The sequence below is a fragment of the Ambystoma mexicanum genome, chromosome 2q (assembly GCF_040938575.1).
Source record: "Ambystoma mexicanum isolate Mex_15411 chromosome 2q, UKY_AmexF1_1, whole genome shotgun sequence".
Lineage (NCBI taxonomy): Eukaryota > Metazoa > Chordata > Amphibia > Caudata > Ambystomatidae > Ambystoma > Ambystoma mexicanum.
This window is the reverse complement of record NC_090924.1, coordinates 888,779,607-888,806,027: the sequence shown is the minus strand read 5'-3', so window position 1 is coordinate 888,806,027 and position 26,421 is coordinate 888,779,607. Positions and strand designations below refer to the sequence as shown.

Below are 26,421 nucleotides of genomic sequence, written 5' to 3'. Positions count from 1 at the left end.
CACCGCCGCCGTACGGCGCCCTAGGTGCAATACCGCCACCCATCACAGCGGACACCGCAGTGAGCGCCAACCGGAAAGTACGGTGACCGTAAATATACGGAAACGGAAGTAAAAACATGGGCCCGGAACGGGAAACATCCCGCCGTACACCTATAAAACCACAAAATCCACACAACCACTAAAAACACTACCCTGAAACACACCCCAACCCGTCATCCACCCTAGCGAAACCAAGAAAAATGGGAAAAGTAGCGAAGAAAGCGTGCGACCGCAAGCGGCAGGTCCACTTCTCCCGTGAGGAACTCACCGTGCTAACAGAGACCCTCCAGGAGAATGCTGCCGTCGTCTTCTCCACGCAAATGACCAGGACGGCACTTGCGAACAAGAAGGCCATATGGGCTCTGGTGGCACAGCGGGTAAGTGCGGTGGGGACCGCACCCCGCAACCCACAGCAATGCAGAAAGCGATGGGACGACCTGCGGATACGCGTCCGCAGCATACTCTCTGCCAACCGCAACATTGCCACAGCCACCGGGGGAGGTCCTGAATCACCCATCAAGTTGACCCCCTGGGAAGAAATCTGTGCCTCCACCATCGGAATGGAGAGCATAGAGGGAGTCGGAGGGATGGAGAAAGGAGTGCAGACATCCGAAGATTCAGGTAGGTGGGCCAGATAAAACAATGCTAAATCCACAATGTCCAATCATGTGAAGTACCATGTGTCCACATAGTGCAACAGAAACACATGTCCAGGAGAACGTCCACACACATCGGCCTGATAGCGCACTTTAAAACTCACAATAAATACATAAATAATTAAAAACCCCTAAAACACGCACTACACGTGCAGCAGGCACACCCTAACTGCAGGCTGCCAAACAACTGCACCCTCACTCCACACACCAATGAAAGCACCTCCAAGGCCCCGACCCAAATCACCCTCAGGTACCACCCCAATGCATGTGATACAATGCCATTCCAATTCCCACAGACCCATTAATAACCCTCGCCCTCCTTTACTCCACCACAGGGTCCGATCCAAACGACGAGCATCAGGACACGCCTACCAGCACACCTGCAAAGAGGGCCAAGACCAACGGCCAAAGACCCTCCACCTCAGCTGCACTCATCAAGACACGGCAGCAGCACAAATCAGGTGGCAGCACAGAGGAGGGAACATCAACAGGCACCCCAGCAGCCAGCATGCCCACAACACCACCACCACAGGTCCCCCCAACGGATGCCACAGAAGGCACTGCCTCTGGTGGCAGCAGCACCATAGGTGACACCCCATTGATGGCAGCATGCTCCGACACAGAAGACGGGGATGTCGAAGTCAGATCCATCCATGACCTGTCCCAATCCCCCTGTCTGTCCCATCCCGTACAACATGAGGATACCACGCAGGGGCACCCACAAGACGACGACTGGCCATCCCCCACAAGCCCTGTGGCAAGGCAACATGAGGTCAACAGCCCCTCTGTGACACCCCCGCAAATGGCCATGGCCCAGCAGAGGCAACAGTCCCTCGACCAGTTAATCGTGCAACAGCAGCAACTGGCCACGCTCCTCAAGGACCATGCCGATGAATGTGGGGGCACTAAGGCAGACATAGAAACATCAACTGAGACACTTAGGGCAGAAATGGAGAGAAGCACAGAGACACTAAGGGCACAAATGGAGAGTAGCACCGAGAGCCTGAGAGTCCAAATGGAGAGTAGCACCGAGAGCCTGAGAGTCCAAATGGAGAGTAGCACCGAGAGCCTGAGAGTCCAAATGGAGAGAAGCACCGAGAGCCTGAGGGGGGAACTGCATGCGACGTCCAAAGACGTATGTGCCGAACTTGCCGCAGTGCGCCGTGTGCTCACTGAGCTCTCGCAAACCCTTAGGGACATGCATGGACGTGAGCAGGCAGAGACATCATCCGTTGCAAGTTCCGTCCAGGGCAGCCCCCAACGTAGATCCGGGAGGAACCTGCGCTCCACAGGCAGGGGTGCCCCTGATACCCGCAGAGGGGGCTTGCAATAGCGACAGCCCACTGACAATGTGCATCTTTGGACACTGGTGTTCGGGGGGGAGGTAGGAGGGTGGAGGGGGTGTGTTGGGCTCACTTGGGTGGCGGGTCGATAGGGTGTTCAACATGATATCACATATGCCATAAACAATGCACGATCAACCAATGAGATGTGTGGACAATGATCTTTGTGTACTAGGCCATCATAGGCGTACAGTCCATATTGTGCATGTACCAGACACACACAGTGCCACGAGTCCCGTGTCCATGTATCAGCCACCAGGCGTGAGTGCTAGAAGCATGCATCAATGAGATGCTGACGAATGTCACGGCCCTCCGGTGCCTCGCAGACTCCTTGAGGTGCTGCCACATCCCCACCCTCATCATGACCATCATCAGGTGCTTGCAGTTCTGTGTCAGGGGGCATGGGCACATTTCTACGTACGCACATGTTGTGGAGCATGACACATGCCATGACCATCTTTGCAACCTTCTCATGGCGGTACAGGAGTGCCCCGCCAGACCTGCTGAGGCAGCGGAAACGAGTCTTCAGTAGGCCGAATGCCTGTTCAATGACTACACGGGTACGTGAGTGGGCATGGTTGTAGTCCTCCTCATGCTGGTCCCGTGGGTTCCGGACTGGTGTGAGGAGCCATCTCTTCAGTGGATACCCAGCATCACCTGTATGTGGACGAGAAACGTATGATGTGGAATGCCATTGCTACGTACGCACACCCCCCCCCCCTTCCTGCCAGGTCATTGCCGCATCACATACCCCACATCATCATGCATGAAATGAGACTCACCGAGTAGCCAGGATCTGTTCCCTGCGTGTCGCTCCATGTAGCGTGGAATAGTAGAGTTCCTCAAGACCATAGAATCATGGGTTGATCCAGGGAATCTGGCACAACAATGTGTAATGATCCTGTTGGAGTCGCACACCATTTGTACATTCAGGGAATGAAATTGTTTTCGGTTGCGGTACTGGGCCTCCATGGCATGTGGGACGACCAATTCCACATGGGTGCAGTCGATGGCACCAATGCAACCCGGTATGCCGGCAAGTGCATGGAATCCCACTTTTGTGTTGGTAATTTCCTGCTCCGAGCGTGGTAGAGAGATGTAGTCGTCTGCGTGCTGCAGGAGGGCATCGAGCACTTGCAATAGTGTCCGTGAGAACAGTGGCTGAGAAATGCCATGCAACTGTCCGACTGTGTGCTGGTAGGTGCCTGTGGCCAGGAAGTGGAGTACAGACACCACCTTCAGTAGGGGTGGGATGGCGGTTGGGCTATCTATCATGCTGACAAGGTCAGCCTGTGTCATGTCCACAATGGCGGCTATGGTGTCCCGGTCCAAACGGTAGAGGGTGTGGATCTGCTCATCAGTGAGGTTGAACGGATGTGCTCGGAGGCGTGGGATTGCGGGCTGCCTGCGTGGTGGTAGTGGCTGTGCTGGCGGCCCTTGCTGGCCCTGCCTTGGCCTCCTCCTCCTCCTGCGTCTCCTCCGTGCGGCCGGTTGTAGTTGGTGTTCGTCTTCTTCTTGGAGTTGGAGTACTTGCAGTGCTATCAGGTCCCCCAGGGCCAACAACGCGAGTCCTGCCGGTAGCATTTCGGAGTGGGTGTGGTTGTGGGAGGAGACTGGGTGTGCAATTTATGTGTTTTCAGGCTGTATGGCCTCCACCTGTGGTGATTCATTCCACCTGTGCAAGCTGCTCTCCCCTTTGGCCGAGCACGTCCCGCACACAACGCTGCAATTCGAGGAATGGCATCTTGCTATTGCAATCATGTATTTGTACCCGATGGCCGTGTAACATTGGTTGATATGTACATTCGGCTATGGTCCCATTGTTTCACATACTATCTGTGCAGTCGCGAACAGACTTGTGAAGGGTCAGTGGAACGTAGTACTCGAGTGACGGTGGGCCCTCATGCATCACTGTACCGAGTTGCAACGACGGGCGGGGCGTCCCATTTGTGAGTGAAGGCAGTTGCCATTTCCACACACAGCCGCACTAGATGGATTAATTTGTGATTTCAAACGGCCACAGATGCCTTTTCGACGTGATGTTGCAAATGAGGAATTCGAAGGGCGGCGCTTTCGGTTTTCAGCTAGCGGCGAGGAGATGCCCACAGGTCTGACTGCAAATATAACGTTCTATTGTTCAATGTCCTTGAGACAGGGGCCATGGCGAGGATGCAATGATTGATATGAATAGTTTGGGATGCGCAATAGCGACGTGGGCGATGAGGCCGGACGTTCCCAAATACATGTTACTTCACAACACTGGAATTACGGGCTGGGGCACTGTGGATTTTGCAGGCTGCATAACGCACAGACTCAATGGATATTTCTAATGTTATGTGAGTAAATATTCAGGCGTTTTTATACCGGGATGAGGGAATGATGAATGGATGCATGGGCAGATGATTTGATACAGAGTTTGCCATGTACAGGGCTTCTTGGAATCTATCCGCCTCCCCTGCGCTATATGATGCAGGGCTGCCATAGTGGGACCATCGTCTATCTGGCCTTGTTGAGCCCTCCCTGTCTCGACGCGCCCTCAGACACTTGTGTCCATGCACGTTACCAATCCCATCTGATGGATTCTGTTTTGACAGACGCATGCACAGGTACACTCGTTTGTGATGGTGTTTACACCTCGATATAGATGGTTATGAGTCGCAAGTGGTTTTGGGGTGGTGATGATCCTTTGGAGTGGGCTAGCATGCATATGGCTGTGGATTTAGTGTGATCATTGATGTGAGTTGTTGGAATGTAGTTCTGATGGCCATTCTGTTCTTTTTCTTTTCTTTTGGTTGACAGGTATCTCCTCCCCTTTTGCCACTGCCATCTGTATGCCACTCCTGCAGATGGCTTTTACTCCCGACACCTGCTGCTTCGTGTTAATCAGTGGAGCAGCATTACGATCTTATGGGACGATCGCCAATGGGCCACATGCCCTTACGCAGTACTGGTGGCTCGGAGCAACATTTCGGCCTTTCAGCTGGACTAGTGCCTCCCCATTGGGACGGCCCTGCGGTTCTGTGCGCTTCCATGTTGCCTTTTCGTACGTGAATGTGGCTCTGTGTACCATGATGGAACAGGGCATCACTCAAGTAGTGGCTGGTCATTTCTTGCGGATGCAGCCCACAATGGTGAAATGTGTTTTGGAGTTCATGGCCTAATGGCTGTATGGGCTTGGTGATTTTGTTGTGCATTAAATTTCTATTCTGATTTGGCCCGTGTAGCGTTCTTCTTTGCAAGTGATGTGGCATATTCCTATTTGGGGAGCGATGTATTGGGAGGGGATCTGCATTGGGTTCCAGCTTCGGAGTTTAGTTGCGTGGTACTGTACTGGGCGCGTTTGCCTACGAAGCCCAGTGAGGTCAGGGATGGGGGCTGCCAATATGACTGTTTGAATGTTGTCATGCTCAGGGGCGGGGGATTGGGTTTTGTGTAACAGATGCCGGTCAGCCAGGTGGACTGGTGGAATGATGTGATTTTCGGTATATTGCTGGTCACAGGTGCCTGTGTTTGCGTGCGTTTCTTGGTGGGAGACTGAGGTCATGTCCATTTGTATAGCTTCTGTATTCGTGCCATCTGTGCCCTGCAGCTCCCATTGGCCCCTCTTGTGATTCTTTTGTTCGTTGGCATGCATGGGTGACTTGTACATTTAACTGGTTGCATTGTGACTTCATTGCACCTACGGGGAGTTGTACTTTGTGGGCAGGGAGCGGTGTACAGGCACTCAGTGGGGCCGTTTACGGTTGATTCGCGATGCCGTACTTCTCACCATGGCGGAATGGTACATTCCGCCATGCTTGATGGCGTTAGGTACATGTCCGCTAGGGTCGGAATTCGCGTACCCTTGCGCCATGGTGGTATTTACGGTTTGGCATGGCGCGCGCGCGTACTTGGTGCAGTTAGCGTTGGCGTTCACTACGGTGTCGCTAATGGCTTCGTACTTTGCGGTGACGGGTCATAGTCGCACCGAGCGCTATTCGATGGCGGTATTGCATTTCCGCCATCGTTTTCCGATTTCCGCCAGGGTCGTAATGAGGGCCAATGATAGTTGAGCCACTGACCAACATTTTTTGATAGTTTTTTTTATGGAAAAGGTATCCGGGCTGTATGTTAAAGCACATATCAGTTTCTCTTGTAGTGGTTTGGATTTAGGTTCAAAAAGAGTCTCACATGGAGTGAATCTGGATCTTTTGTAAGAGTCAGAGACATGTTTTTTGGGATATCCACGGTCCCTGAGTTTATCAGTGAGCCGTTGAGCATGATAATCATAGTACAGTAGCAACGTGCAGTTGCGCCTGAGTCTGAGAATTTGTGAGTATGGCAAACTTTCCTTTTGGTTGCGAGGATGGAAACTGTTGAAGTGTAGCAGAGTATTGCCATCAGTGGGTTTGGTGTAAAGTGAACAGATAAATTTATGGTTGGAATGTTGAATTAAAACGTACAAGAATGGTATATGGTGGTTGTTGGCTATCATGGTGAATTTTATCCCTAAGTGACATTGATGGAGCCAAATAAGAAAATTGTTGAGATGGTCTATGGTGCCATGCCAGATACAGATATGTATGTATTCCTAAAAAAATTGACATGTCAAGCAACCGATTGATTACGAAAACATTATGCTTTTTTTGAAGGGCAGTATGGCATTATTTTCTATGGTCATAATTACTTCATTTGAGGCTTCAGGGACAGATGTATAGTAAAATGTGGTATAGTTAAAATGTAACGCAATCTGCTAAATAAACTTTAGTAGGACACATTTACACCGAAAGCACCAATCCGTTCATGAAGTTACCTTTTCAGTACCCCATCGCCTACAGCTAATTCATCATCCGGGACTCACCTGAGGCAGCGTGTGCATCAATAGAGTTGGAATTGCATTTGGAATCAATTTAACAAAAGATTCTGGGCCAATGCTCTTTTGTGTACTTCGATTGGTCGTACATATCGTTTGTAAAGTGCAGGTGGCAGATGCGGAATCGATTGACCCTCAGGTCCTTCAAGACATTCTGTGCTCTACTTTCAATCTCGTCCACAGCAAAACCACAATATCAAACCCATCTTCTTATTAAATCAATATCCTTTGGGAATGTATGCAGGACTGTGCCCTAGAAGGGTAACCCAAAACCATACAAGCAGGCATTCTTGAAAAATCTAAAAGGTCTGTATTAAAAAAGTATAAATAATTACAAAAACATTCTACTGTATGCATGAGATTGATGGAATTATATGACAGCTTTCTATGCAATGTTTGTTTTGCTCAAAGAAGCTAAACCTGTGTAGCGTAGTCGAGTATACACTGGGATAACTTTCATACATAATTGACTGATATAACGCAAATCATAACGTGTTACTCGTCCATTGAATGTACTTTCATGCATCAAAAGGAAACATGCTTATAGACATGGTCCGAGAAAGATGCAATTCTATTACAATGGACACTGATGAAATGTGCCATATATCGAGATCAAAACACTTGAAACATTAGACAATGGTAAAGTCATTGAGAAGAATTAACATTACACTACTGGCTAGATTCGGTCGAAATAGATGGAAAATTTGAGATCAGAAATAGATGAATATAGAGAAGTTAATAGGTGACCTGCCCTTAACTTGACTAACAAACAATTAGATTCAGCATTCAGGGGAGTTAGTAGCAGGAGAACAGGTAGCACGATCAAGAGTTGACTTCCAGTGCTCAGAGATATTCACTGGCTAAATATGAAGGTGTTTATAATGGATTAGAAAAGTGGGTTTGTATGTGAATGTGTGACATGTTTTTGGCGGGGTCTGCAAGAGGGGAGCCTGGAGACACTGGATCTGGGGAGGCCATGTGAACAATGGACCCTGTGCGGAAGATACCTTTGAAGTGTACATGGTGTTTGGCACCTTGGCCGTTCCCACCCTGCCAGCCCCCTGGGGAACTTAGGGCCACAGGTGCGTACTGCCATTGATACTGGAGGGGGGATGGATGGGCATGAGGCATGCAGACGAGGCCTGGAACACTGTTGAATGGAGACACACTTACGTTGATTGCACAGGCGGGGTCTGCGAGAGAGGGGAGCCTGGAGACACTGGGTCTGGGGAGGCCATGTGAACAATGGCCGCTGTGCGTAAGATACCTTTGAAGTGTACATGGTGTTTGACACCTTGGCCGTTCCCACCCTGCCAGCCCCCTTAGGAGCGCACATCCACAGGTGCGAACTGCCATTGATAGTGGAGGGGGGTGGATGGGCATGAGGGAAGTAGAAAAGACCTGGGACACTGCTGAAGGGAGAGGCCCACTTGTGCGGATTGCAGGGGAGTGGTCTGCTAGAGGGTAGCCTGGAGACACCGGGTCTGGGGAGGCCATGTGAACTATGGTCCCTGTGTGGAAGATTCCTTTGAAGTGTACATGGTGTTTGGCACCTTGGCCGTTCCCACCCACCCAGTTCTGAAGTGGGTTATAATGGAGGGGGATGGATTGTTGAGGAGTAGGTGAGCGTAAAGGGGCATCAACCATTCTTTCATGTCCCTCATAGGCTTGCCAACAGCTGGCCGAACATTTATTTATTGTCTCTTATTTATTCTTTATCTGACGTATTGTCTTATTTATTTTATTGTTATCCTATGTAATGCACTGCCCCCTCCCCCTTTAATCCTGCACTTTTCCCTCCACCCCCATCCCCTGCACTTGCACAATCAGAATGTCACCTGGCCTAGTAAAATCGTTGTCTCTGTCTTCGTTCTTTCCCCTCCCTTATCTCATCACACCTTGAAATTCTTGTGTATATGCGCGTTATAAATGGCATATCATATCATATCATAGACAAGTGAGTGTGTCCTTGATACACTGAAAAATTGAAACAACTATTCATAAAAGATCATTTGTATTGTATTTTATTACTGATGTTGATGGCACAAATATACTACAAATTGTATACTTCGGGTTGCAGCACAGTGTGTGAAAATCCCCTGTACTGTCCGCAGTCACTGGGGAATTTGGCGCAAATGGCTCCAACGACACAGGCGGGTATTACTTGTCGAACGCGGAATCCAAGCCTTCCATAAAACCACCATGTAAATGAACGGTAGGCCACCAGCCTGTACCCATACTGGGCCTCATTACGAGTTTGGAGGCAGCCATGGTGCTATTACCAATTCCAACATTGGAGGACCCGGTAATTCCTCCTTGAAGGAACCAATCCCCATTCTCATTTGAGCTCCTAAAGGGCTCAATGGGAATGGGGAGAGAGGTAATAACGGGCACATTGCAAATGGCCCATTATTACCTCCCTCGTCCCCTTGCGGGACTCAGAAAGGACATCTGGTTTTACCAGACGTCTGTTCTGAGTCCTGCAAAGGGAACCTCGTAATCAGTGCTCCCGTAATAAAGGGTGCCGGTCCCGTACCAGCACCCTTCATTACGGGACCGCAAGGGTCGTAATGAGGCCCATTGTATTTAAATGAACCTGATAAGTGTACAAACCTTACTTGAAAATGCACCCTGTTTTCTATGGCATAGTTGCCCGTAAAAAAGTTACTTTATGGATCAATGAACTTTGGCTTTGAAGAGTACACACTTTACAAAAGTGAACACACATGCAATCCATAACGTTTGGGGCACAGAGAAATATTGTTTCTTAGTTGAACGTGAAAGATACATAAAATGAACACTCTGATTTCACAAAAGCGTGAGAAATGTAATGAATTGGAAGACTACATACATTAGGCAGTGATAGATCAAAGTTACAACAATATAGGAGAGAACTATGAAATATTAGTGGCCTCAGTGGTCAAAATGACATCACACATAGAGTACACTTACTCGTTACTTGGATTGCAAGGGCGAAGTTCGTGCATAAGCACCATCATAATCCTCAACACGGACCTTGTGAGGCAGACTGCCTTGAAGTCATGCAGTTCAGTAACGCATAGCAGTGGTGTGTCTTCTTCCAATATGTAGGCCAAACATCTTTCTTTGAAGCAGCAGTTCTCCTCTTCGGTTGGCATGACCTCACACCGATTGCAGGTACACCAGGAGGAAACGTCTTCCATGCGACTAGGCTCAGGATCCAGTGATTTGTCTTCCCAACTGTTGTCTGATGCCCCATTGTTTCTGCATCTTTCTCTATCAACTAATTCCACCTCTGAATACTCTGGCTCATACTGGTAGGGCTGTATTGTTGCCATTATAAAGCAAGTTTCGGAAAATAATAATGCTGGTATAAGTATCTGTTTGCAGGGTCTCCGTGCAATGAAGATAGCAGAACAGAGGAGAAACTAATCACAGGCGATCCAAAAAAAGAAGGTGAAACGATTGGAAAAGCAACTCTGATGTTGTCTGATGAGAAGCAGTGTGTTTATACTTATTGAGGAAAGAGGCATACAGCCATTTCCATGAAGACACGTCATTAGCTGGTACACAGAGAACATGACACGAGACGTGCATTCACGTTTTGAAATGATCCATATGCATCTCGTGATGTCAGCTTCAGGGGAGCGTGATATAATTTAGTGCAGCAGGGGCACGAGAACTTAGGGCGATCGATCCACGGATAAGATTAGCACAAGATGGCCGCGCCAAACTCGTTCATTTCGCATGTGCAAAAGTGAGGAAAACTAAGGTAAGGTGCATAGGAAATGTTTTTACGATCGATGACAGTTTGCTTAAAACCGCATGCTCGGGACAATGACATTTTTGAGTGCACTATTCCTTTAAAACATCCGAACATCATTGTTCTTCATTGTAGAGGGAATAGTTTGGGGTATGTTACTGGAATTTCAATGCAGTTTGCAATGAAGGAGACATGTGGAAAGTTGATGTAAATGTTTCCAAATTCCAAAATAATTTTTTCTCGGATTGCTCAGAGACAAACGTGGATGCGTTAGAATTTATTTTGTCCGCAAACGGAAAAAGCAAGGCGCAAGGTGATTAAAGCTGCGTGTGCTTTTTTGCAATATGTTGGCATGCAATCTTTTCACAATGAAAACATTCAATTTGATATTGTCAACATTTTTCTTAGAGATGGAGTGCATCTAACTGATGTGGGCAACCAGATATTTCTGGAAAACATTAAAAATGCATTGAAGCAGTTTTTGTGAACGCATAATAATTACATTGGCCCTTATTCCGAGTTTGGTGGTAATCATGGCACTATTTGCGCCATGACTGCCACCAATAACGGTACTGTGTCCGGATTGGTGCAATGGGGACTTACCGATCTAGTCTGACCTTGGCGGGACCGGTAAGTCCCCATTCACCAAACCATTCTCCATTCCCATTTGAGCCCCCATAGGGTTCAATGGGAATGGGGAGTGCGCAAATAACGGGCTCGCGAATGTCAAGCCCGTTATTTACGCCCTGGTCCCTTAAGGTGTCCCGTGCATAACGCCAGGTCAGACCAGACTTTAAAGGAGGGACCCGCTAAGGGACCTTGTAGTAGGGCAGTAAGGAATTACTTGCACTGGTCTCCTTACCAGTGCCTGGTATCCCTTACTACCAACCTCAGAATGAGGGCCAATTGTGTAGAACCTTTGTTAGATTAGTATATAAAACAAAATATTAAAAAAAACATATTTAAAAGTCAAAAAGACAAAAGATATAGGTTCTTTTAAGAGCCAACACTATTGTGTGCAAAGCAATTAAAATGATTTCCATTTCCCCACCCCACGCCTGGAATGTTTGAGATCCCCGTGGACCATGCAGGCTGCAAAGAGGCCTGTGACTTTTTTTCTCACTTCTATTTTTTAACTGGGAAAGGTCGCTCCTAAAGAAACCGTTTTTAGTTTTTGTATTTGTTTGGCTTTTTTGTGTTTCTTCCAGGAGAGTCAATGTAAGGTGGGGGGTGGAAAGGGAGAGAAGGCGCACTAACCAAAGGGATGAAAGGGCAGGTGGATAGAGGAAGAAGTTGGGGGGGCTTTCCTGAAGGTAGGTGGCAGTGTTTCTCGTGCTCCTTGAACGTGGCCTTGAAAGAACTCTGAAACTGCTACCCCCCTCCATATCGGTGCTTCACAGTACAAACATAGCATTGTGACCCTCAAAAGATAAGGGTCAACAGAGTTCTGTATGCCCTGTGAGTGAGGCTGCCGCTGGGATCCTCTGCCCCAAAGGAGTATCCTTTGTGGTAACAGGAGCAGTTGAAGAAGATGGGGTAGAGGGTGTCAATCTACTTTTCCCTGAGAAAGGTACTGCCTCCTCAGAGCACCCGGGTGGTTGACTTGGTGTGGCAATGCATGGAGGTGGTGTTGTACGAATACAGCCCCGGTTTTCCGAACTGAGTACAAATTTGCACTCAGTGCATCGCACTTTAGCTGTACTAGCCTTTGGCACATTTCCAACAGTGGTGGAGAAATCGCCACACCCAGGACTCACTCACGCAGGACTCACTCCAGGTACTGGAAATAGGGACTTCCTGCACCTCATCTTCCTCTTGATCCTCATCTTCTTTATTACTGTGCCTTTTACCCTGTCAAGGCCCTACAGGTTGTTGAGGTGGTGGGGGTGGCTGGGAAGAAGCAATGGATATAACATATGCCATGATGGTCTTCAATTATTTCTGCAAAACAGATCTGCAAAGCAGCAAAGCAGGTGCTCTCCCGCAGACAACTGAGTCGCAAATAGGCCTTGAAAAACTGTAAAAAGATGGCAGATCAATCAAGAATAGGTCTGGGAGCAGCGGAACGGTAATCCTTTAGCTTGAAACACCCAAGATTAGTGGAAAATGCACTTTCCGCAGCTGCAGACACTGTCGATGGACAAGCCATCATGCTGCATGGGTGCGGTCACATGATGACATCCGGGGCCTGAACGGCCATCCGGGGACATCCATCGAGTGGGAGACGCAGTGCACATGTGCGTGGGTGTCCTTAGAACAGGCACTGTGTCCACAGACTAATTAAAAGTGCGTCAATCAAAACCGGACATTTTATTAAGAACCAAGGGAGGATAGAATATCAACACTATCTCACAAAGCACAGAAGCTGAATAGATCGACCCTCCCACCGTGGTTGTCACGGGAGCCTGATTAGAAAACAACAGGGAACCATGTGGCAGCCAATGGGGGAAGAGGAATTAGGGAGAGGTTGTGGATAGGTAGGGGAGATAAAGAAAACAGGAAAGAGGAAACAGGGTAGCATAGTTGGATAGGGTTGGGGGAATTTTAGGGAAAAAACAACACACATAAATTAACACTCCTATCCTACTCTCTCAAATCTCTGCATACATCAACCCTAGAACCCCAAACCTGAACACTCCTACCTAAACCTGTATTCTGCTACAATGCTGATGGAGCACATACAACATGGACCTTATTACAGCATAAAAGACATAACTTGGAAGCATATCACATGGAAGGTAAAGCAACATAAGCACATGGAACATAGACCTTTTGGTAGCATGGTATACAGACATGGACTTAGGAGCAAGCAGCATGGCACAAACAAGGGGGTATTCCCCTTTCATGAAAAAACAAGACACATGGCCCTTTGGGCGAACAAAGCAAGAAGGACGTGACATTACATTCAGGAGTTCCCCATTATGCAGCCTATGGAGCAAGACCCCTTTCTCTGCATGTAATGCATGTCAATTCCTGACACAATCTCTCCGGTAGTGCCTTCAGCGTGTCCCTTGCAATTTGCAATCTCTTCCACACTGATATTAGCTTTACTTGCACATTAAGGTTCAAGAACATGTTTCCGTAAGATTAAACAGAGCGAGTGCGAGCCGCTGGCTTCCTGACTAGCAGTAGTGCCAGCAGCACATATTCATTAGTTCCAGCCTTCCCCCCGCCATATCAAAACAGTGGCCCAACCCTTATCTGTGTGTCCAGGAGCCCCGCGGGGCCACCCGGACCCGAAGAATGAAGACTGAACTCTCGCCGAGCCTCTCCTGATCACTGGCTTGTTCTGGGCTTCAAAGAATGCAGCATTCCCCGCATCCCTCACGTCCACAAACGGCTTCAAACAAACCACTGTGACCACCCGTGCTGGACACCCACAATAATCTGCACCTGAGCACGGTTGGCCAGCACATTAAGTAAGCCCTTTAATCATAATCAGCTGGTGTGAAGCGCGAAGGCCAGAACTACACGCTATTCGCCAGGCTGCTGGGTAATGTTGTTTTTACATGTTCTTAGTCACTTCACATAGACAGCACACTTTTTTCTGCCTAAGCCCCATTTCCTGACACATTGCCATCGTGGGGTTGATCGGGCAGATGGCTTGCCGCCCGATCAACCCCACAATGGCAAGAGCCTTAGCCAACACAACCAACGACAACCAAGACCGAGCTGGAGACGATTATATGGACCAACTCGATTGACGTCCCTGCAGACCATGTTGCAGGTCGTTAGAGACTTCATATTGATATAGCCACGTTGGACAGGAAGCACACGTGCAATAGGCACAATCGGGACACTCACACACCAACCCACACAAAGAACATACACGTACAGTTCTATGAGCTAGAGGACAGTGACACGTATCCGTTCTGCACATCTGTTATTTTTCATATAGGCCCGCTATCACACTGCAGAAACGCAAGATGCCAGAAGAGCTTGTGCAGATGCTACTTGCTATTTACTCTATGGATGGACAGGAACATTCAAGGAACTTGAGCAATCATATTGGAAGAATAATCAGAATTTAGGTAGGCCTCGGATCAATCCAGCACACTAAACTCCTTTTGCAGAGATCTCGACCCTGCAAGCTGCTGAGTGAGCAGAATTGCCCCGGCAGGGACTGCCACCGCCAAGGCAATAATGTTGCAATTGACATTCCTCACCCACGGTGCCACAATGAGCCCAGCTACAGCGCAGGACAGCTACAGCTGAAATACAATTCAAATCAAAGTAATTCGACTTCCCTGGCAGTCTCCTCACATGTAATCTGGCCGATCTGACATGATGCCAAGACTTGGAATCCGGGAAGATGCAGTCATCCCACGTTTGAAACTGAACCTTGCCACATAAATGCAACAATCCACCTACAATATGCGATGGGACTGGACTGCTCTCATGGCATTAGCAAAGACCTCATTGTTACACACTGGCACATAGTTACATCTTGTTGATACACATTATACGAGAGCAGGTGTCTTGCGGGCTGGGAACGACATTGGTCCCAGGCTTGGGGTCCGCAGCCTGTCCAATCAGTACACTGGGGGACAGGGGCTGGTCGCCAGAATCTCCAGCCAATCATCAGGGGTTCCAATGTAACATTTCTCAGGTAGCAATTTTTAGAGATGAACCAAGTATACCACCTGACAGCGTGCCCACCAATAATGAGGCACCCCATATGTCTCTATACTGGACCTACCACTCTGGGAGCCAACCCAGGGTGGCGTTAGGTTCGGGAAGGATTTTGGTAAAGTGACGACTATTGTGATGTCACACGTGTACAAAAAGGCCTGCAAGCCCGAAATTGTCAAGACATGCTCAGATGAAACGTGATGCCTAGTATGTTGTCCCTGCTCGTTTGATATAATAAAACAGGAGTTATCCTTTGCTCCTTGTGTGGACCTCGATTTATTTGGGACGTTGGAGGGAGATAGGGCCCTCTGTGAGCTGAAGGTCCGCGGACCACTTGTACGGTTCTGCCGACCCCAGAATCTACTCCAACAAGTTGGAGGCACTGCTGAGATCCCGGCAAGATCACTTGTAGTGCCAGCCCGGCAAGGTGCGGCCCCGTCCGCTGTCAGACCTTGGACGATTGCAGGATGCTCGCGTAATGGCGACACCACCGGACAGCGCAACCAGAGATTGGCCGTTGGGAGCTGACTTCAAAAATGTATTCCGCCTGCAGTTGGCGAGTGTCCGCACGCGGTCCAGAAGAGGTGAGGCAAGCCAAGTGAGAGGGGAGCCAGAAGCCGAGCGGCGCCTGCAGATGTGCACCTAAATGTAAGTGTGGTCCACACAATGAGTAACAACACATTGTGTGGGTGGGGGGAGGATGTGTGCGTAGGGTGGAGCATGGTATCACATTATCATAACGTTCGGAAACAAGGTAGTGATCGGCATGTGTATAAGTAAAGGGAACGGAGCAGATGTAGTCCCTTCTTGTGCAGGCTAGCGTCCTGGGGCGGTCGAGACAGTGGGTCCCCAGGAAACAGAAAGGTTGTTGCGCCGACAGGTCAGGACAGTGAATACATGTGTGGGGGGAGAAGTATGGCTTTCCTATGAACCAACATTGTAGTTCGGTGAATAGATGTGGTTTTCCTATTAATTATTTCAGCTCAGTCAATAGATGGTTTTCCTATTAATTGAGTGATTTAGCTTGGTCAATAGATGTCTAATTCCTGTATAAGTTAGTTGTGACTATCTTAAAGATTGTGGAAGATAGATGATTGGTTAAGTTTCCAGTATAGGAAGCGTATCACACCTCAGGTAACGCGACGGGTGCAGTACACCTATAAAAAGGAGAAGAGGTGATTGATGAGGTATACTCCACTCTCGGGGAGGTGGGAAGACAGATGTGGGGATTTTTGGATGTAAAATTCAAAGGGTGAGGTATGTGTATGATACGTGCATGAAATGTTAGCATGAAGATTTAGCTTGGTGACGTCACCCATAGGCCTTTGCGTAGGATGATGCGTGAATAGCAGGTGCCAAACTTGCGACTCAGCGCTCATATTACAAAACAGGTGGATTACCGATAGCGCGGACAGCTCCGGCACGTGTTCGAAGGGCGTGCCGAGCGGTGGCAGCCAAGTAAAGGTGGGGCGGTACCAGGATACGCCGCACTGGCGAACGGTCACAGGGGGCCGGACACATTGAAGGGGCTTGCCGGGAGGTGACAATGCCCATGAAAATGGATAATACTCCATAAGGTATATGGCCACAGGGGGTCATAGACTTTGGGGAAGCATGACCGTCAGCGACAGCTCCTTAAGAAGCAGGGCAGTACAAGAGTATGCCTCGCAAGACGTGTGGCTGCTAAAAGCCACACGCAGCGCTAATTGAACATTGAACTGCATAACAAAATTTTTTCCACCCTTGTTCTATCAGCGGAAAATCGAAATCCTCAATTTGAGGTCAGGTATAACATATGAGTGAAAGACAATGATGTGCCATGGGGGCAGGGGAGGAGCATCATACGGGGTGCCTGGGATGGTACTGACCCCAATCTAGCACCTTTGTAAAAAACGACCAAATTATAGAGATAAAATAGCGAAGTACAATGTAGAATGGACTAAGGGTACGGAGGGGAAAGCATCTATACCATGGCCGCCTAACAGCAGTTTCTCAATGGATACCTTACAGTCACTACTCGCATACGTCCACAACACATACAAGGGAAAGAAATTAGCAAGCCGCCTAAAAATATTCGAACTTTGGAGAATGTTCCAGGGGCATTACCATGGAATGTTGAACTTATAGGAGGCAAAAAAGGCAGGAGGGGACACATGCGCCCTACCTCCTGCACCTCCCAGCATCGTCTCGGACGATGCGGATGAGGAGGAGGAACAGGGACTATACCCGATTAGGGAACTAAAAGAAGCCATGGAACTCCGAGAATTAACTGCAGCTGAAAGCTACTGAAACCCCACGTACAAACCACCCCTGTATATCCCAAAGGCGCACACCACACGGGCAGAGGTAGGTAGCCGAGACGTCGAAGAGGAAGGGCTGAGGCAGGCGAAGAGCGAATTTGCAGGGATAGGCCCAGATGAGTGGATAGCAGCGCGAATACTATTGAAATTACAAGGAACAACCAAGGGAGAACCAGAAGGGGCAACAGAAGCAATAAAGGAATTAAAGTTGGGGAAAGGATGTAAAGGCAGACAGATGAATGACACGGGAAAAGAGCAACTACGGGAGGAGGAGGAGGAGGCAAAGCTGGAAGCGAGGATAGCGGAGCTGAAGGAGAAGAGGAACGCGTTAGTGAACCAGTTGGAACAGAAGGAATGGGATTGGGAGGAGCAGCTACCATTAGAAGGCGAGAAAAGGTGGAAAACGAAAGGAGGGAAGGGGAGAAGTTACTGGAGAAAGAACGGAGAGAGGTGATGCGGAGGGTAACAACGGGAGATTCGAGTAAGGTAAGTACGGAACCAAGGGGGTGTAGAACACTAGAGAAAGAGAGTGTTGAGGCTGAACGTGAAATGACAATCTGGAGGTGGTAGATATTGCTGGACAACACCCAGAAATACGAGGAAAGCAGGCTGAAGGAGTTAAGGTTAGCATTGACAGAGGAAGCGCAAAGTGAGAGAGACTAGGACGAGAAAGTGCTATGGAGAGTTCATAAAGAAATAATGGAAGAAATAGATAGGACACCGGCAGGATAGGAAGAAAGGGAAGAGCACCAGCCTAGACGGATACCGACGGGACACAGAGGGAGTAGCGCGGGAACAGCTGGAGTGCCTCAGACAGGGTCCGTACAACAGAGTGCAAGAAGAAAAGAAGATATGGAAGTGGCACACTATACAAACATTGATCTTGAAAGTCTAATAGTGGGGTACCCAAGACCACACAAACTAAAGTTCTCAGATGGATTTTGCAGTGAGGAAGACGAAGATAGCAATGGTATAGGTAAGGAAGGGCTAAGCAAATTGTACATCACATGAACAGGCACAGGAATGTCATGGGAGTGAGGAACTCAAGATGAAAAGAATGGGGGACGTCACACTGACACAACCACAGAGGACGAGACAGCAACAGTGGCACCACAAACACCCTACATGCATAGGCTCCGAGACCTCCCTGGGCGCAGGAGAGATGGGGCAGCAGTCACACACAACAGGGGACACACATGTCAGCGGGGTGGGCACACAGGGCCCCGGGAAGCATCCAGCGCAAAACCCAATATAGGGGTCACAGACATCGGGGCAGACTTCAAAGATGAGAGAGGCCCAATACAGATACAACAGTATGGACGAACACCTGAGGAAAGGGTTGAATATTCACAGATGACATTTCTAGAAAGAGGGGGGGGGTGGAAGTAGACTGCAATATATACCATGGAAGCACGCAGGCAGGGACAATGTTAAGAATAGGTTGCCATCACTGAGTGGAGGGGCAGGGAAATGCATATATGAAATGGAAAAACAGGCAGCAGGACACAGACTGGCAGTCGGGGACGTGAAGGGGCTACTAGTGCCCACACTGGGTGACGCAGCAGATGACATTTGGAAGAGGGCAGGATTCCCAGGGGTAACAACACAGAATACTACACATGACGGATCCCCATTTGAGAATTGCAGGCACGCGGTATGGCAGGCCCTAAGGATACAATACCCTGACACATCAGACATAGGGGCAATTGTGTCACGCAAGATGCATGACGACGGAGATCCCATCAGCTACATTCAAGAGATTCAAGTGCCTGTTAACTCCGGAGCCGTGGGACAAAACACTGGCTTTCTTCTATCACATCTTGATTCAAGGGTTGCCTGAATCTGTGCAAAGGCAACACAAGAAATTAGTGGGAATGGAGGCCAAAGCATGGTCAGAAATACAACTAACCATAGTACACCATTGTAGGTTGTAGCAGGAAAAGATTAAACAGAAGGCAGAAGGCAGGAAAGCAGATGAGACCAAATTAGTACAAATGAAATTGTCAAAATACACCCTAGAAGAAGCGCTAATAACAAGCCTTGCACCGCCAACTCAAACAGCAGTGTCCCAACCCCAACAACTACTGCAACTGCAAATACAACAACAATTACCACAACCAAAACTACAACAGCAATTGCCACAGCAATTGCCACCATACAACAACACAGCACAGCAGTACCAACCACAGATGGGGGGAATATATGGGTATGGGGGGTACCAATAGAACTTTAGAGGAAGAGGAGGGGAAAACAGGGGGCAGGGATTTGGGCCAGCAGCACACTACCCGGGAGGAGGGTTCCGGGGTTACCCACAACTGGGATGGTAAGGCCAAGGAGAGGGAGGAGGAGGATTGCCATGGCAAGCACGAGAACCACCCCAATGTTGGACATGCGGATTAATAGGTCACATCTCCCGCACGTGCAGGTACAGAGCAGCACAACAAGGGTGGAGTGAGCAAGGGCCACAGAACTACCAAGGAGGTCAGAGGGACTGGACTGCTATCATGGTATTAGCAAACACCTCATTGTTACACACTGTCACATAGTTACATCTTGTTGATACACATTATACAAGAGCAGGTGTCTCGCGGGATGGGAACGACGTTGGTCCCAGGCTTGGGGGCCCCTAGCCTGGGCAATCAGTACACTGGGGGACAGGGGCTGGCGACTGGAATCTCCAGCCAATCATCAGGAGTTCCAATGTAACATTTCTCAGGCAGCAATTTTTAGGGATGAACCAAGTATACCACCTGACAGCATGCCCACCAATAACGAAGCACCCCATTTGTCTCTATACTGGACCTACCACTCTGGGAGCCAACCCAGGGTGGCTTTAGGTTTGGGGAAGGATTTTGGTAAAGTGACGACAATTGTGACATCACAAGTGTACAAAAAGGCCTGCAAGCCTGAAATTGTCGAGACATGCTCGGATGAAACTTGATGCCTAGTATGTTGTCCCTGCTTTTGATACAATAAAACAGCAGTTATCCTTTGCTCCTTGTGTGGACCTCGACTTATTTGGGACGTTGGAGGGAGTTAGGGCCCTCCGTGAGCTGGAGGTCTGCGGACCCTAGGTACAGCTCTGTCGACCCCAGAATCTACCCTAACAGTTTCATCAAAGCGTCTTTGATTTAAATTTAGGGAATTTTATGGGGATGATTGCTGAGGACAAGAGGGACAGGTGCAAGAAAGTCAATGGTAGGGAACATATTTAATTACATGATTTTTCACATATTGTTAAAGTTCTTAAAATTATTACTTAGTTCATCCAATTTTGTAGACTAGTTCATGATATGATTATGTACAGTTGGGGATAGGGATTCTCTTTGTGAGTCTTGGGATTGTGTATAATTAAATTGGGATGTATTTTCTACATGAAAACTGTGTATTGTAAGAAAAAAATAAATTATTATTTTAGTAAGGTCTGTACAAATTACATTATTTGTTTACATTAAGATATGTATTGAGTACCATAAGTGATGTTATTGTCATTAATTTTTTCTTTTGGGAAGTTCTCCTCTAACCACTCAAGTGTGTTTGCCATTTCTGTCAAAATGAAAAAATAGTGCTTTTTTATAATACATGTTTGCATAATGAATGCCAATAATAAAGAAATAAATACAGTGTACTTTCTGTTTGGTGAGAAATTGTTTTAGAATAACTGCTTGTGTATGTTAGTGTCTATGAACAGTTGTATTGAAGTGATAATATGAGGTGTACACTTATGGTTTATGCTTGGTGCATTCCATTATATTGTGTGTTATAAATAAAAAATAATGTGTACATTTTCAAGTAATCATTTGTACAAAAAGGTATATTTGCGTATAGTAAATGTAAGTAACGTTGCTTTATGTATATGTGTTTGTTGGTTGATGGGTAGAACTTTTTCGGTTCTCCCCTGTGCTTTTGGGCTTTGAGAATGCTACCTTCTGTCCACGGACATTCAAATTGTCCACGGACTCACCAGCTGCTACATTGGGAGTCAGTATAATATAAGGAACTTGTAGCAGATTAAGGGCGCACTGGTAAAAACCTATGAAATTCAATGAAAAAACGTTGTTAAAGGGATGTTATGGTTAAGTTGTACTAATAAAAACCTATGAAATTCAGTGAAAAAGTATGTTAAAGGGACATTATGGTTAAGTTGCACTAATAAAAACCAATCAAATTCAATGAAAAACCTTTGTTAAATGGACGTTATGGTTACAAGTAAAACTGACAAATCATTGAAATTCACCAATTATGGTAAACTAAGTAACCATAACTCGCGCCACCACCATGCAGTGCCAAAACTAACACCCAGGACATAAAAGATGATATGACAAATGTCATTGATGACATCACATATCAAATTAATTCTGATAAAGTCTGTAGAAGGGGTTGTGTGTGCAGTGTTGGTAACAACATATTACAATTATGGTAAACTAAGTAACCATAACTCGCGCCACCACCATGCAGTGCCAAAACTAACACCCAGGACATAAAAGATGACATGACAAATGTCATTGATGACATCACATATCAAATTAATTCTGATAAAGTCTGTAGAAGGGGTTGTGTGTGCAGTGTTGGTAACAACATATTACGGATGATCTATGTAATGTATTAAAACATGTACTTATTTAAAGAACATTTTATGTTGCAGTGTTCTCGTTAATAAAACAACCTAATAAAACATACACATAGGAAATAGGTGCAGCATGCACCACAGAAGTACAGTATTATTTATCTGGTCATATCAGTCAGTTAAATAATGAATGTAGAGCTGTCAGAATTGTGTCTACTTTTAAACTTGCAATTAATTGCTAACAATAAAAGACTTAAGAATACATATAAAGAGACACAATGCATTGGAACATGAGGCACATACAGTGAAAATCCAGTAAGAAGGCGACAAAGAGTACCAATAGAAAATGGGAATAATATTGTAGTGTATTATCATGTATAGAAATGAATTGTGAATTTGAGGTGTGCTTATTTCTCATGTATGTGCACCATGAGCAGAGGCCAAGTCCTAAGGAACAACATAGTACAAGGTTAATGTCTAGATATCAAGCATTTTTCAATTTTAAAATTCTTACTGTCAGTAAAGAAAATCACCAGGCCTAGATTTGTCAGTGAACAAAAACAAGTGGACAACATATGTGATGTCATCAGTGATGTCATCAATGACATTTGTCATGTCATCTTTGATGTCCTGTGTGTTAGTTTTAGCAGTGCACAGTGGTGTAATGCAAGTTATGGTTGCTTAGCTTACCCTAACTTGCAAATTTTAATGGTTTTTCAGTTTTACCTGTTTTACCTGTAACCATAATGTCCCTTTAACAACGTTTTTCACTGAATTTGATAGGTTTTTATTAGTGAAACTTAACCATAACTTACCTTTAACAAAGCTTTTCACTGAATATATATATTGCTACCAAGGTAAGTTGAGACAGCCCTCAACAAACGTCTCCTCCATCGAAGCCAAACATACTTAGTGAAAGAGATCTAGAAGCAGTGACATGTCTTGAATATTTGCAAGATTCTGAAAACATCATGACTGGCCTGCACTTGATAATCACCAGATTGAAGAAAACAATGGGATAGCCACAGATCTTCTAGTGGAGAGTGGGCTCAAGATTAAGTCCACCTTTAATCCAACAATACTTTCAAATAATATAGAGGGTTTTAAAGAATGTGTGATACAAGATTTAAAGAATCGTACCACTTTTGAAAAGTTCAATCTCAGCCATTTACAGAGACTGGCTACAGACACTATGAGAAATGACTAAACTATTGTCATTAGACAAGCAGACAAAGGTGGAAGGGTGTAGTGTGGGACAAAACCAAATAAATTATTGAGGCTGAGAAACAATTGAAAGATGGAAATTGTTATGAATTGAAAGAAACAGAATACACAGATGAGATCAAATTGGAGTTAGATGACTTATTGCATGAATTTAAATATAAGAATCTTCTTGATGGAGAATAAAACTTGTACATGAAAAATGATTTTCCTATAACTCCAATAATGTATTTTATTCCCAAAATGTATAAAAATACAAAGATGCCCCTGGGGAGACCAATTGTTTCATGTAGAGGTTCACTGTTGTAAAATGTATCAAAATACGTAGATGTTTTCTTACAACCATTTGTGAAAGATCTTAATTTGTATATAAGAGACACCACTAATTTACTAACTAAAATACAAAATATTGATTGGGAGCCAGGATGCCTGCTGGTACCCCTCAGCGTGGTGTCTTTAATATGTCAATGTTACTCAGCAATGCGTTACAAGCATGTCAATATTGTCTGGATTCGAAATCTGTCAGTTACAAACAACAAAATTATGTCATTGTAACACTTTTAAAATGTTGTCTTGAACATAATATCTTCTTGTTCGAGGAATGTCTATATAGGCAAAAAAGTTGAACAGCCATGGGATCCTGCATAGTCCCGACATATGCCAATTTATATAAGGGATGGTGGGAACAAAATATGGCGCAGCCAAATATTTGAGTCAACTGATTTGTTGGTACAGATACATTGATCTGTTTCTAGTGTGCAAAGGTATGCAAGAGTCCTTGTTAGAATATGTTGGAATTTTGAACATTAATGATATGAATCTGAAACTAACAGTGGAGAGCAACCCTTTCCAATTTGTTTTCCTTGATCTAGAGGTATAATGAAAACAAGATAGCTAGCAAACTGCACATAAAAACTGTAGGGTCCAGTTCCATTCTTCATGGTAAGAGTCATCACCCCAGGAAATTGAAACGGAGCGTTCACGTACGGTGAAATGATAAGGGCCAATAGGAATTGCTCACATAAAGAGTATTTTTTTAAACAGAAGCCTGCAATATGGGAGCACACTTTCTAGGGAGAGGCTATACTAAAGAAAGCATTATCCATGCATATAGTCAAATCGTGCATCGAGACAGACATGACTTGTTAAAAGCCAAGAAGATTAACAAGGCTGTTGATAATATTAGGTTTATTACAACATATAGCTTACAAGCAGAAGCAATTACGAAAATCTTTCAAAAACATCTTACAAGGAGACACTGATCTGAATACAGTGATAGGAGTTAATTCATCAATTACCTTTGCGAGAGCCAAATCATTGAAGGATCTCATATCACCCAGCATGCCAAATACTAGAATTGTTTCAGACAATAGGTTGAGTAAGAGAACCTCCAACAAAGTTTTCTGTTAAGTGTAACAATTGCAAAATGTGTAAATATGCAGAGAGAAAAGAGAAAGTATGGTATGGCAATAATTCACAAAAATATTGGAACATCACACAGACGATTACTTGCCTCACTAAATTTGTAGTGTTTGCGATTATATGCACATGTGAATTTATGTGCATAGGGTTAGAAATATGTCAACTTAAGATACACATTTTACAACACTATAGGGCGATTCTCAATGTGGATGTTAATGATCCCTTAGCTGTGCATTTTGCAGACAAGCATGGCATTGATGCCTCACTTATTCGGTTCCTTGCACTGGTACATCCAGTACACAAAAGAAGAGGCAATAGAGAAAGAAAACTACGAATCCTCTCTGATAGTGACCTTTGATACTAAAAAACCTACAGGTCGCAATGCCAGAGAGGAACTAGCCAGGCATCTTTTGGAGGATTGGCCATAGTACTGAAACAGGTAGACTAACGTTAGCCAAGTGGAAGACATGTTTGCACTTGATACATATTTTTTATTTATGACTGTTCTCTTGACATAATGTAACAATTAACAAGTTATGTATTTTAATGTTTTTTAGAAGAATGTTGCTGTTCCATGTATGACACTTTGCTTTATGAAGACAGCACTGAACACCCAACCCTTTCTGTTAGATAATAGCACCGTTTGCATTACTTAGTGGAGTGGTGAGACAACTCTGTAGTTTGACATTGCACAATTGAACACATAGGCACTTTATGTATTTTAAATGCTTGCACATAGCCTTTTAGCCCATTTGGGCAATATTCAATAATTGGTTGTGTCAAAGCGTCAATGAGCATTTGCACTTTATTAGCACTAGTTATAGCACCTTATAACAAGCAGTCCCATTGTTCTATTTTTACAGCCCACTGGGGCAGGATTTTATAAAAAGTTGTTGTCAGATGAAGCATTGTGATTATTTCACTATTTTGAGTGAACAGCCCTCTGTAATGAATTGCTGCAGCAATTTGTTTGGCTTTGGCCAATAAGAGTTGCCAGGAACGTTGCCGCCCAGGATCTTATTGACGTGGTGATTATTACTAAATTAATTGGCCATTTGGCCTGTGGGGCATATTGTAAGAGCTATGAATACCAGATCACTAATGTGAGGGTCCAAGATGAATACACTCTGTATATATGATATACCGCATTCATGCGGTATATCCCTCTCCCCTGCTGAACATCTAATATTCTTCACTGAAACTGCACTGATTCTGCAATTGTACCACTCTTAACAGCCTCGGTCCTGGGCCCAGTCACTCTCCACTTGCACTGATGCCCTGGAATCCCTCTGCACTGCGGGACTGTCTCTGTATCCCTACAGCCCCCCCCCCTTTTCCAGCACTTGTTCTGCACTTACCTTGCACTTGCCACCAGCTGGCCCTATTTATTTATTTCTTTACGCCACCTACCTTGTACTGCACTTCCCCCCTCCCCTTCCCCTTGCACTTTTCCCCCTCCCCCACCCCTGCACTTGCGCGATCTGAATGACACCTGGCCTAGTAGGATCGTTGTCTGTCTCCCCTTGTTCCTCCCCTCCCTGCCTCGTCGCGCCTTGAAACACCTGTGTATAGGCGCGTTACAAATGCCATATCATATCATATCATATTATGATGTTTGAGTATGAAAAATTAAATGCATTGGCAACA

The 26,421-nt window shown here is 46.1% G+C and overlaps 1 protein-coding gene across 1 annotated transcript in view; it reads left to right on the top strand.

The window, feature by feature from the left end:
• GPR158 (G protein-coupled receptor 158) overlaps nt 1-26,421 on the top strand; it is a 1,740,927-nt gene that overhangs the window by 62,732 nt on the left and 1,651,774 nt on the right. The gene's annotated exons all lie outside the window — the stretch shown is intronic.